Below are 10,146 nucleotides of genomic sequence, written 5' to 3'. Positions count from 1 at the left end.
GGACCAATCGGAGTCTGCTGCGGACCGGTTGACGGGGAAATGTTTCACGTGGCTGCTAGGGACATTGACGAATACACAGACTCAGTCTGCGGATTTATCAGGAAATGCGTGGAAGATGTCGTCCCATCCAGAACAGTTAAATCCTTCCCAAATCAAAAACCCTGGATTAACGGAGATGTTCGTGCGGCACTGGCGGCACGGAGCACCGCCTTTGCCTCCGCGAACACATCGGACTACAAACACGCACATTACCAACAACGGAAGACGATCAAAGCAGCCAAACGTGAGTACAGGGACAGGGTGGAGCAACAGTTTTGACAACCCTCGGAGTATGTGGCAGGGACTAAACACGATCACAGACTTTAGAGGGAAAACCAGCACACCGCAGACCACGGCCTCTCTGTGTGAGGATCTAAACGTATTTTACGCTAGATTCGACACAGCGAACACCATGAGACCGGACAGTGTGCGCACCGCGGATGACGTCAGTGCGCACACTGTGTCTGAGGAGGATGTGCGGAAGTGCTTCAGGAAGGTGAACGCACGCAAAGCTACTGGTCCGGACGGGATTCCCGGCCGCGTCCTCAAGTCATGCGCGGCTCAGCTGGCTGGAGTGTTCACGCACATCTTCAACCTTTCCCTCTCTCTGTCTGTAGTCCCAGCCTGCTTCAAAATGGCCACCATCGTCCCTGTACCCAAATCCTCCACCATCTCCTCATTGAACGACTGGCGACCTGTAGCCCTGACCCCCATCGTAAGCAAATGCTTCGAGAAGCTGGTCAGGGACTTCATCTGCTCTGCACTACCCGACTCACTGGACCCTCTACAGTTCACATACCGCCACAACAGGTCCACTGATGATGCCATAGCCCTGACACTACACACTGCCCTGTCACACCTGGAGAAGAGAGACACGTATGTGAGAATGCTGTTTGTAGATTACAGCTCAGCATTCAATACCATCGTTCCCTCGAAGCTGGACAGGAAACTGCAGGATCTAGGACTGAGCAGCTCCCTCTGCAGCTGGATCCTTAGCTTCCTGTCTGACAGACGCCAAGTGGTCAGACTGGGCAGCATCACCTCATCCCCCATCACACTGAACACTGGTGCTCCACAGGGGTGTGTACTGAGCCCTCTCCTATACTCACTCTACACCTACGACTGCACAGCCACTAACAACTCCAACATCATTGTGAAGTTTGCGGACGACACTACAGTGGTGGGTCTTATCACCAATGGTGATGAGACGGCTTATAGGGAGGAGGTCAGCGCCCTGACCCACTGGTGTCAAGACAACCATCTCACCCTCAACGTTGCAAAGACAAAGGAGTTGATAGTGGACTTCCGGAGGTGCAGAGAAGTACACACCCCCATCACCATCAACGGCGCTGCTGTGGAGAGAGTGAGCAGCTTCCGGTTCCTTGGTGTACATCTGGCTGAGGATCTTACATGGTCAGTACACACAAACAAAACAGTGAAGAAGGCGCAGCAGCGCCTCTTCTTTCTCAGGAGACTGAAAAGATTCGGCATGAGCCCCCGCATCCTCAGGACCTTCTATCACTGTGCCATTGAGAGCATCCTCACTGGATGCATCACCACCTGGTATGGCAACAGCACCGCCTACAACTGCAAAGCTCTCCAGCAAGTAGTGCGGTGCTCTGAACGGATAATTGGAGGTGAGCTTCCCTCCCTCCAAGACATCTACAGGAAGCGGTGCCTGAGGAAAGTGGGGAGGATCATCAAGGACTCTAGTCACCCCAGCCATAAACTGTTCAGACTACTTCCATCAGGAAGGAGGTTCTGCAGCATCCGGTCCCGTACCAGCAGACTGAGAGACAGCTTCTTCCACCAGGCCATCAGACTGCTGAACACGTCATACACCCTAAAAAATTATTCAGGGGCTTAGTAAATATCATTATAATTCTAAGTTAGATGACCTTGATTAAATCTTTGAAAATCACAAAAGTGTTATCTTGAGTTGAAAATACTGAAAAGAATGCTTAAATTTTCAACACCAGTTTTTGAGTTGAACTGAGTTCTTTTGTTCAAGTTTATTTAAAAGAAAAAATTCTGTATTTGAAACACAGGGTGCATTATTTAAATCTACTCAATATATCTCATAGAAAGTACTCATAATAACTGAGACACTGGTATTCATACTTATCATTGTCTTTAACTTTAATTATTAATGGTTCAAAAATCAATATAATTTTGTCCCCCAATACTAACTTAAAACTTTGAGTAAGACTAATGACCTTTGGCATGTACCGCACGCGAGGAGCATGGCCTCATGGGAGATTTTCTGCACGTTGAACGAGACAGACACACATCCACTGCAGACTTGGTAACGTTTTCAGGTAAGTGACCAATTCTTACATTAGCTGTCTTTATCTACACCGTTCTTTTATAACATGTTCTGAAGAAAGCGTTTGTCATGGTGGCTCACTTTTCGCAGCGTGTTTGTGCACGTTAATTTAAGTTTTCAACCCGTCTTCCAGTCAAGGCGGCGGGAAACCGCGCCCTTTTATCCTTTTACGTTCTGAGTCGCTATCTGCGTTCGGGTAATTTGACCGGAATGTCCCGGTACCAGCGACCTGACCGTTTAATCGGGGGCATTTTAGGAACCACGTGAAAGCAGGTGTGCTCAGACATTTCTAGAAAATGGCCCTGTTGAGTCGCGGTGCGGGAGCTGCGGTAGTCACGCGGCCTGACTCACTCTGTCAGGTTGTTCAGGAGGAGATGAACAGACGTCATCAATGGCTTTGGTAACTAAGAAGACCTGCCCGCGGAACAGTTCATAGCAGCAACCATGCTGCTTAGCTTTCTTGTTCTATGTGGGGTCTTTCAGAGCATATAAGACGCTGCTTTCAGCTTTGTCCCGAACAGGGCCAGTTTTTGAGAGAACGCTGACAGGACCGCCCGGGTCAGCAGATTACCTCATCCAGGGCCGGTCCAAAGTACTATGGGGCCTTAAGTAAATTTAGACTGGGGGCCCTACTTCCTTTCAGATCCCAGAAAATAATGAAAAAAAAAAAGCTTTGGTCCTTTTGGTCAAGCCAAAAGTACCATCATTTCCAGTATAGTTAGTATATAGTTAGTATAGTATAGTTCCAGAAACACTCAGTTTATTTAAATCCAGGTTGAAGACTCACCTATTCTCTGCTGCATTTGAATAAAGCACCAAATCCACACTTTTAAGCTTAAATTTCAAAACTTACATTTAACTACTGATTTTATCTACTGTTGTGATTTTATGTTTTGATTTTATATACTGTTTTGTTTGTTAGTTTGTTTGTTTGCTTGCTTTAATCAATTTTAAATCATGCTTTTTATTTGTTTTTGTTTCTCTGTAAAGCACTTTGAATCACCTTGTTGTTGAATTGTGCTATACAAATAAATTTGCCTTGCCTTGCCTAGTTACTCCCAATTTACATAAATAAATGTTTATTTCAATCCAAGCTAAACTTTCTTATAAGAGATTGGTGTTATGGCAGATTACTCAGTGACATGTTTTGTAATGATAAAGTTTTGATTTGTATTTTTTCAGCACCATCTTCACCACCAGGAAAAAAATCTGCATCAACTACAAAGTAAAGCAGGTAATTTTACTCAGAGGACTTGATGTGTTAAATTTTGAAAGGATATGATATTGTTTTATACAAGCTGAGTAGTGGATGGTGATACCACCTAAATATTTATACTGGTTTTGTGGTGGGTTATTTTAGTCATACAAATGCCAAATCTAAATTTTGAGAATTTTTCAGTTCGGTAAATATATTGATGAGTTCATGGTCTGTCATCCAGTGTCACCATGAGTATAGGCGCAGCCCTTTAAGTGGGTATTCCCCTTGTGCGCGCAGCACTGAAGTATTTTAGTCCACGCCCACCTGCTGTGTGGGCCTCACCCTGGTCTAGTATAAGTTACGGTGAGACCAGGAAATCGGCTCTACCGTTTTTCTTCAGCCAGCCAGAAGATGTCCAGCGAGACCATCCGTCTGTGTCCATCCTGCCAGACCGGCTACATCATGTCGTATGACCGACATGCCGTCTGCGTGGGCTGCCTCGGTCCTCACCATGCGGACCTCGCCCTCACACCTTAATCCTATTGCTGCTCCTGTTAGCTCCTCCCGCCAGAGGAAAAGCAGCGGAGGTCAGCCTTTTTCAAGGCTGATGCTGAGGAGGCGTTCCCACTAAGAGAGGCACTCGCTGGAAGAAGCCATCGAGTTCTTCGATGGTGGGCCGGAATTGGATGATTCCACCCACCGTGAGGAAAACGGCAGTGGTGGCAGCTCCACTGCCTCCCAGCTGGGCAGCCTGGTGACAGAAGGGTGGATGAGCGACGCTCATCCACCCCTGGCCTTCACATGTCGGCAAGGACGCCGCTCCCAGTTGTTGGTGCGCTGCTCCTGGATCTGCCTGGCATCATCCAGGAGGCAGCTGGTGAGAAGGAACTTCCCGTCCCTCAGCCTGCTCCACCCCCATCTGATGATCTGGCGGGAAGGTATGGCTCCACTCACTCTCGCTGCCCAGATCCCATCTGGCCTCAGTTCCCAGGGATGATGACCAACCTCTCTGAGGCAGCAGCAGAGCCAGCGAAGATTAGAGCGCCGGTCTCTACCTAGGGCTTCACAGAGGGCTTCACAGACCGGAGTTTTCCGCCTGTTCCCCCTCTGGAGCCGAGCCTCGCTTCAGTTTTTGGCACCAAAATGACCAAGGTCGTTGGACAGCGACCGGCCCATCCCGCCAAACTTGACCAGCTGATAGCAAGGTTCACTGATCGCGCACATCAATGCACTGTTCAGTCAGCTGCAGTGACTAACAACACTGATTTGCTAGCGTTTGTCATCTCCAGGAAGGTGGAGGAAGCAGAGCTGCCAGAGGAGCTGAAAGGCTTTCTCTGTAAAGTCGCTGACACGATTCTGAATATGTGCGCCACTTCAGCGGTGTGTTCCTCTCGCATCGCTGCCTGGCAGACGATGGTTCAGAGGGCAACCTGGCTCCGCCTCTTCCCTCTAAGATTATACAATCTCACAGGGAAATAGTGCAAGCAATTCATAACATAAAATTTAGAAGCTTAGTGGAAGATAATACTTTATGTTAAGGGTTTAGTCTGCATACTGAACAACTACACTTATATGGATTTATGTCTGGATGTGTAAATTAATCTTTTGCATGTTAGAAAATAAGGTCCAGGTTGCAAAAAATGGTAGATTTTTATTTTTTTATTTATTTTTTTGATTGAATCAGAATTTTGGCCTTCAGATTTTTTGTCCTCTCCCATCCAGGTCAGTGCAGCGTTTCATAGGATCACGACCCTGAACCTTGAACCAAAGTTCATGTCATCGTTGGACTTGTATTCATCCAAACTCCTGTCCTTGTTTCAAGCCAAGAAAGGTGCTGCTGGACAACGCCACAGGGCACAGTTAAACCTTCTGCTTCAGGTAAGGAAGATTGCATTTTCTAACCACAAAAACGTTCCAACACAGCATTGAAGAGGCCCTTCCACTAAAAACGGCTTTTCTTAGGTTTCTGTTCAATATTTTAGCTCCACAGGTGTTCTTACCTTGATGGTGGGTGTGAAAACAGGTCAACAACAGAAAAAAAATAGTTATGTTTAAGCTAGAAATGGTAAGTCATGTTTTAAATGTGCAAATTTTGCCTCAGTTGAGACTTCCTGTTTTACAGAGTGGAAATTCCATCGAGAAAAAACGAGAAGTCATCATCAGATGTTCATTGACATCTGGGAGAGGATCCAAGTGCCTTAATCAAAACCTTTGAGGTTGGTGCAATAAATCTGTTTTAGGAATATTAGTACCGTATTTCCCGGACTACAAAGCGCACCTGAATATTAGCCGCACAAGCTAAAATCAGGGGAAAATCCTGGTTTGTACATACATTAGCCGCACCTGACCAAAAGCCGCAGGTGTTTCAATGTTGACTTATCATATGTAAGAGAATATGCACAAAGGGAATTGTCAGGAAAGAGATGGCTGTTTGGAGACACACCCCTTTTATTAATATCTTGAAAAACAAGTTATGGGTACATATTTGCATAACTTTTTAGGTATATGTACAAGTAGCGGTAATTACAAGTAGGACACATGTACTGTGCTTCATAAATGAGTAACAAATGTAGTACATAACAATAACCTGCAGCACACCAGAAAAATAGATTCGGACTACCTTTTAGGCTCAGGTGCAGTGACACGGCTTTAACAAGAAGAAAAGTCAGTCATTCACCACCATCTTTCTCTTCTTCCTGCGCACTGAAACCACCAAAGTCCTCTTCTCCAGTGTCGGAAACGAACAGGCTCAGGATGGCTTCGTCATCCACTCTCCGCTTCTCTCCTTCGTTGTCACTTTCAAAACCAAAGAAATCCTCATTGTCAGTGTCAGAGTCGAACACCCTCAGAAGGGCCGTGGCGGTGTCCTCCTCTCCATCATGCAACAGTCCAGCCCTTCAAATCCGTTGGTGATCCACCGGTGGAAATGAGCATAACTTGCTTTTCGCAAGTTTATCGCCGCTCGTCATCCACGCCTCCCGCTGAACGCGTAGCGCTACTTTGAAGTTTGTTTTTCGCGCTACTTGTACGGCACTGTGTTGCCTGGCGGATGGACATGTGACCAACATACCACTCTTGAACCCCGATACTGTGTGTCTGATCACATGCCCTTCCGCCAGGCAACAGCGGAACAAACAAAACAAATCTTACGGTATGACAAAAATCATGGACAATCCATAGAAAAGCCGCACCTGACTAAAAGCCGCAGGGTTCAAAGCTGGTGCAAAAAGTAGCGGCTTATAGCCCGACAATTACGGTAGTTTATTTTAGCTTGTGAGATCATAGAAAAGTTTTAAGATACTGTTCTAAAGAAACAAAAACACTTCAAAGCATACAAAAGAATAGCATTTGCATTTGCTATTGCTATAAGATTTTGGAGCACAGTGTCTACATATTATGAGTACCGGTGATGTCATACAAATGAAACTTTTTGTTTCAATGTTTGGAAATATGTGAGCTTAAAACAGTTGTTTCTCTTTTTAAAGGACGGTGCTGATGCTGTCTTTGTTGAAGAGGCTTTGGCTGAGGAGGTGATGAAGATTTACCTGCTGCAGAATCAAGACAGGTCAGGCGAACCTACTGATGTGGGTATTGTTATTGAAGGCGTTACTGTTCTGGGCAAACTTGGGAATCTGAGCAAAGCCTGTTGCTATCTTTTGGGACTGTGCTATGCTCTGGATCTGAAATACCCCAAGAATTTCAAATGCACATTTGAAGCATTTCGAAAAGTGTTCATGGAGCTGGATCCAGGAAACCTTTCTGTCAAGGTTCAAAGACTGAAAAATGACCTCTGTTCATTGTAGACAAAATTTCACAGGGCTGTTCTTAAAGTGTTAGACTTGTTAAGTGACATGTAATGCTCATCAAAAGGTTCAGTTGCGACATTACATTGTTTTGACATTCCTGTTCATAAATAATGTTTGTACCATAAACTGTGTTTTTGTATTAACTTTCCAGATTCACATTAAGGTGTAAATGGGAGAGTATCATTATGGATGTTTTTTGGTCACTCTTTAGTTATAATCTTCCCAATTTTTTGGAATCAAAATAAGATGTTCAAAAACTATGTCACAGTGCAAATGAGTTTTTTTTCAGGATTTATATCTTTTTGGGATCTTAATTTTATTTTTGTCATTTGACCTTTTCTGAAAAGGTAAAGCACTGCGTTCACTTGAGCCACTTTTATTCTTTGTATGGCAGGTACATTTTTCTTGTTGTTAGCATCAATATGCCAGTTTTACAGAGTTTTATCAAGCATGCCAATTTGGATGCAATTTTATTATATGAGGCTGTTGTGACTGAAATTTTATCCAAGTTTTATCCACTGAATGTAGAACAGATTTCAGCTCACTGTGTTCAGAGAAGGAATCTGCTAAATGTGTGATTCACAAAAAAGCTGTTTAAAATAAATCATTGTGAACAATGTCGAATTGACGTGGTTCTTTTTTCCTGTGTGTGTGTGTGTGTGTGTGTGTGTGTGTGTGTGTATAAATAAAATAAACACTTAATTGTAATTAACGTTTTTGCTTAAATTAACTTAAAAATATTAAGTAAATTGCACCATTATTTAAAAACAAATAATTGTAATGGTGTAGGTTAAATGTGCCAAGCATTTCAGCATTTCCTAATTAATATTTTATGTAGTTTGAACTTTTGGTTACTGTTGTTTTAACTTAGATTTTCAATTGTATTTACTCAATTTTGTATGTTACTGTAACATCTTTAATTGTTCATAACAACTTATTCCATTTTAGTTGGATTTACTCAATTAATAAGGTGTATTTAAGAGATGTGATTGTTTTTGCATTTACTCATTATTTTTGAGTGTAAAAGTGTTGCACCAAAATATTTAAGTAATTATCAGTTTTAGTTCTTAGAGTGTAGACACCTCAGCTTCACTACTGGAACTTTAACACTATGCACTCCATACTGTACAGTAATGCCACTGTTTTGCACATGTCTCAACTCTGTATATTTTTATATATTTTATTTATTGTTTACTCTATTTAATTTGTAAAATATGTGTACACACACACACACACACACACACACAGAGAAATATTTAGTATACACATCCAGAAATGCATATACTATTATATATTGTACATATATTTATTAGTTTCAGATGTAGCCATTCTTGTATTTTGCTTGTTTACATTATTGTATTTTGCACAACTCTGTTGCTTGTGAAGCTCGCACACAAGAATTTCACTCACATGTGCTGTACCAATGTACCTGCACATGTGATGTTACAATAAAAGTGATTTGATTTGATTTGATTTGGTCCCACAGATAACAGGCTGCATACAAGAGGCTCACCTCTGCTACCTGCTGCTCCACTCCCCATCGCTGTTTTGGCCACGCCTCCCGTTGGTCAGCAGGTAAAGGTGAAGCCTGGGACATGGAAGCCTTTACAGCAGAGCTTCATGGGTCTGACAGCGTCCAGCAGCAAACTGAGGAGAGAAAGGTGACAGAGTTCGCTGTTACAAACAGTTTCTCAGCTTTGATTTAAAGAGCTTCTTTCCTGTTAAAGCAGCAGAGAGTGAGCACATGTTCTCCCCCTGAGGTTCTCAGAACAGAGGAAGAGCTCACAGCTGAGGAAGACCAGGATCTCCATCCACTCACAGTCCCTGCAAACAAAACCACCATTTGAACTGAAACTTTAACATTTGCTGTCAGTTCTTGTGTCACTCAGCACTAGTGTTGGGACTAACGCGTTATTAAGTAACGCGTTACAGTAACTACGTTATTATTGTGGTAACGAGCATGGTAACTAGTAGGGGTGCAACGATACACAAAATTCACGGTTCGGTTCGGTTCGATACTTTGGTGTCACGGTTCGATATTTTTTCGATACAAAATAAAATTTTCATGCCTTTTTAATTTGTCATTTATTAAAATTATAAATATATATTTTAACTCAAAGGTACAGTTTTTAAATTTAACCCTAACCCTTGTGCGTGTTTTTTATTTTGACAGCGAATGCGCACCTGCGGACCACTTATGTGCAGCCCTGGTTATTTAGCTCATCATATCGCAGCCACAGAAATTATTTTGTCCATGAAACCATAAAGCTGCACTTTCTTTTTGCCTTATAGTCTGATTTGTCATAACTTCTCCGTTTTGTGGTAAGCTTTTCTTTGGCTGTCACTTCTTCACCCTGACCTGTCTTATTTGGCTCAGCAGAACTGAAATATATATCCTGCTGCTTTTACACAGGCACTCACATAAGCTCAGCGATTCTCTGCGCGATCAACCTCTCACATGTTTAAGCTTGCTGCGGGAGATTTCACTTGTCATGTTTGCATAGTAAGCTAACGATTAATAAGACAATGTCAGAGGAATTGGTGCACAAATTATCATCACTCACCAATCAGTGCTGTCGCTCTCTATACACAGTTCACGCCATTGCAAAGTGAAAGCAAAAAAAACAAGCGCAAATTCAAACGCGATTTCAATATGTCACATATTGACAGTGGCTCACCGATGCCAATGACATAATTACCCAGCTACATTTCTGAAAGAATGCAAAAGCATTGACATATATTTTTCCTTCCTACAATAGCCCGACGGGCAGGGCAGA

At 43.2% G+C, this 10,146-nt stretch overlaps 1 long non-coding RNA gene across 1 annotated transcript; it reads left to right on the top strand.

The window, feature by feature from the left end:
* Positions 1-5,737: 5,737 nt before the first annotated feature.
* On the top strand, positions 5,738-7,986 carry LOC120723442. Its single transcript, XR_005693754.1, has 2 exons — positions 5,738-5,779; positions 7,049-7,986. It is a non-coding gene; the product is annotated as an uncharacterized LOC120723442 (long non-coding RNA).
* Positions 7,987-10,146: the final 2,160 nt, after the last annotated feature.

This window comes from Simochromis diagramma, unplaced genomic scaffold (assembly GCF_900408965.1).
Source record: "Simochromis diagramma unplaced genomic scaffold, fSimDia1.1 OVJJ01000678.1, whole genome shotgun sequence".
NCBI classification, from domain to species: Eukaryota; Metazoa; Chordata; class Actinopteri; order Cichliformes; family Cichlidae; genus Simochromis; species Simochromis diagramma.
The sequence above is the reverse complement of the archived record's forward strand: the minus strand, read 5'-3'. Positions and strand labels throughout refer to the sequence as shown.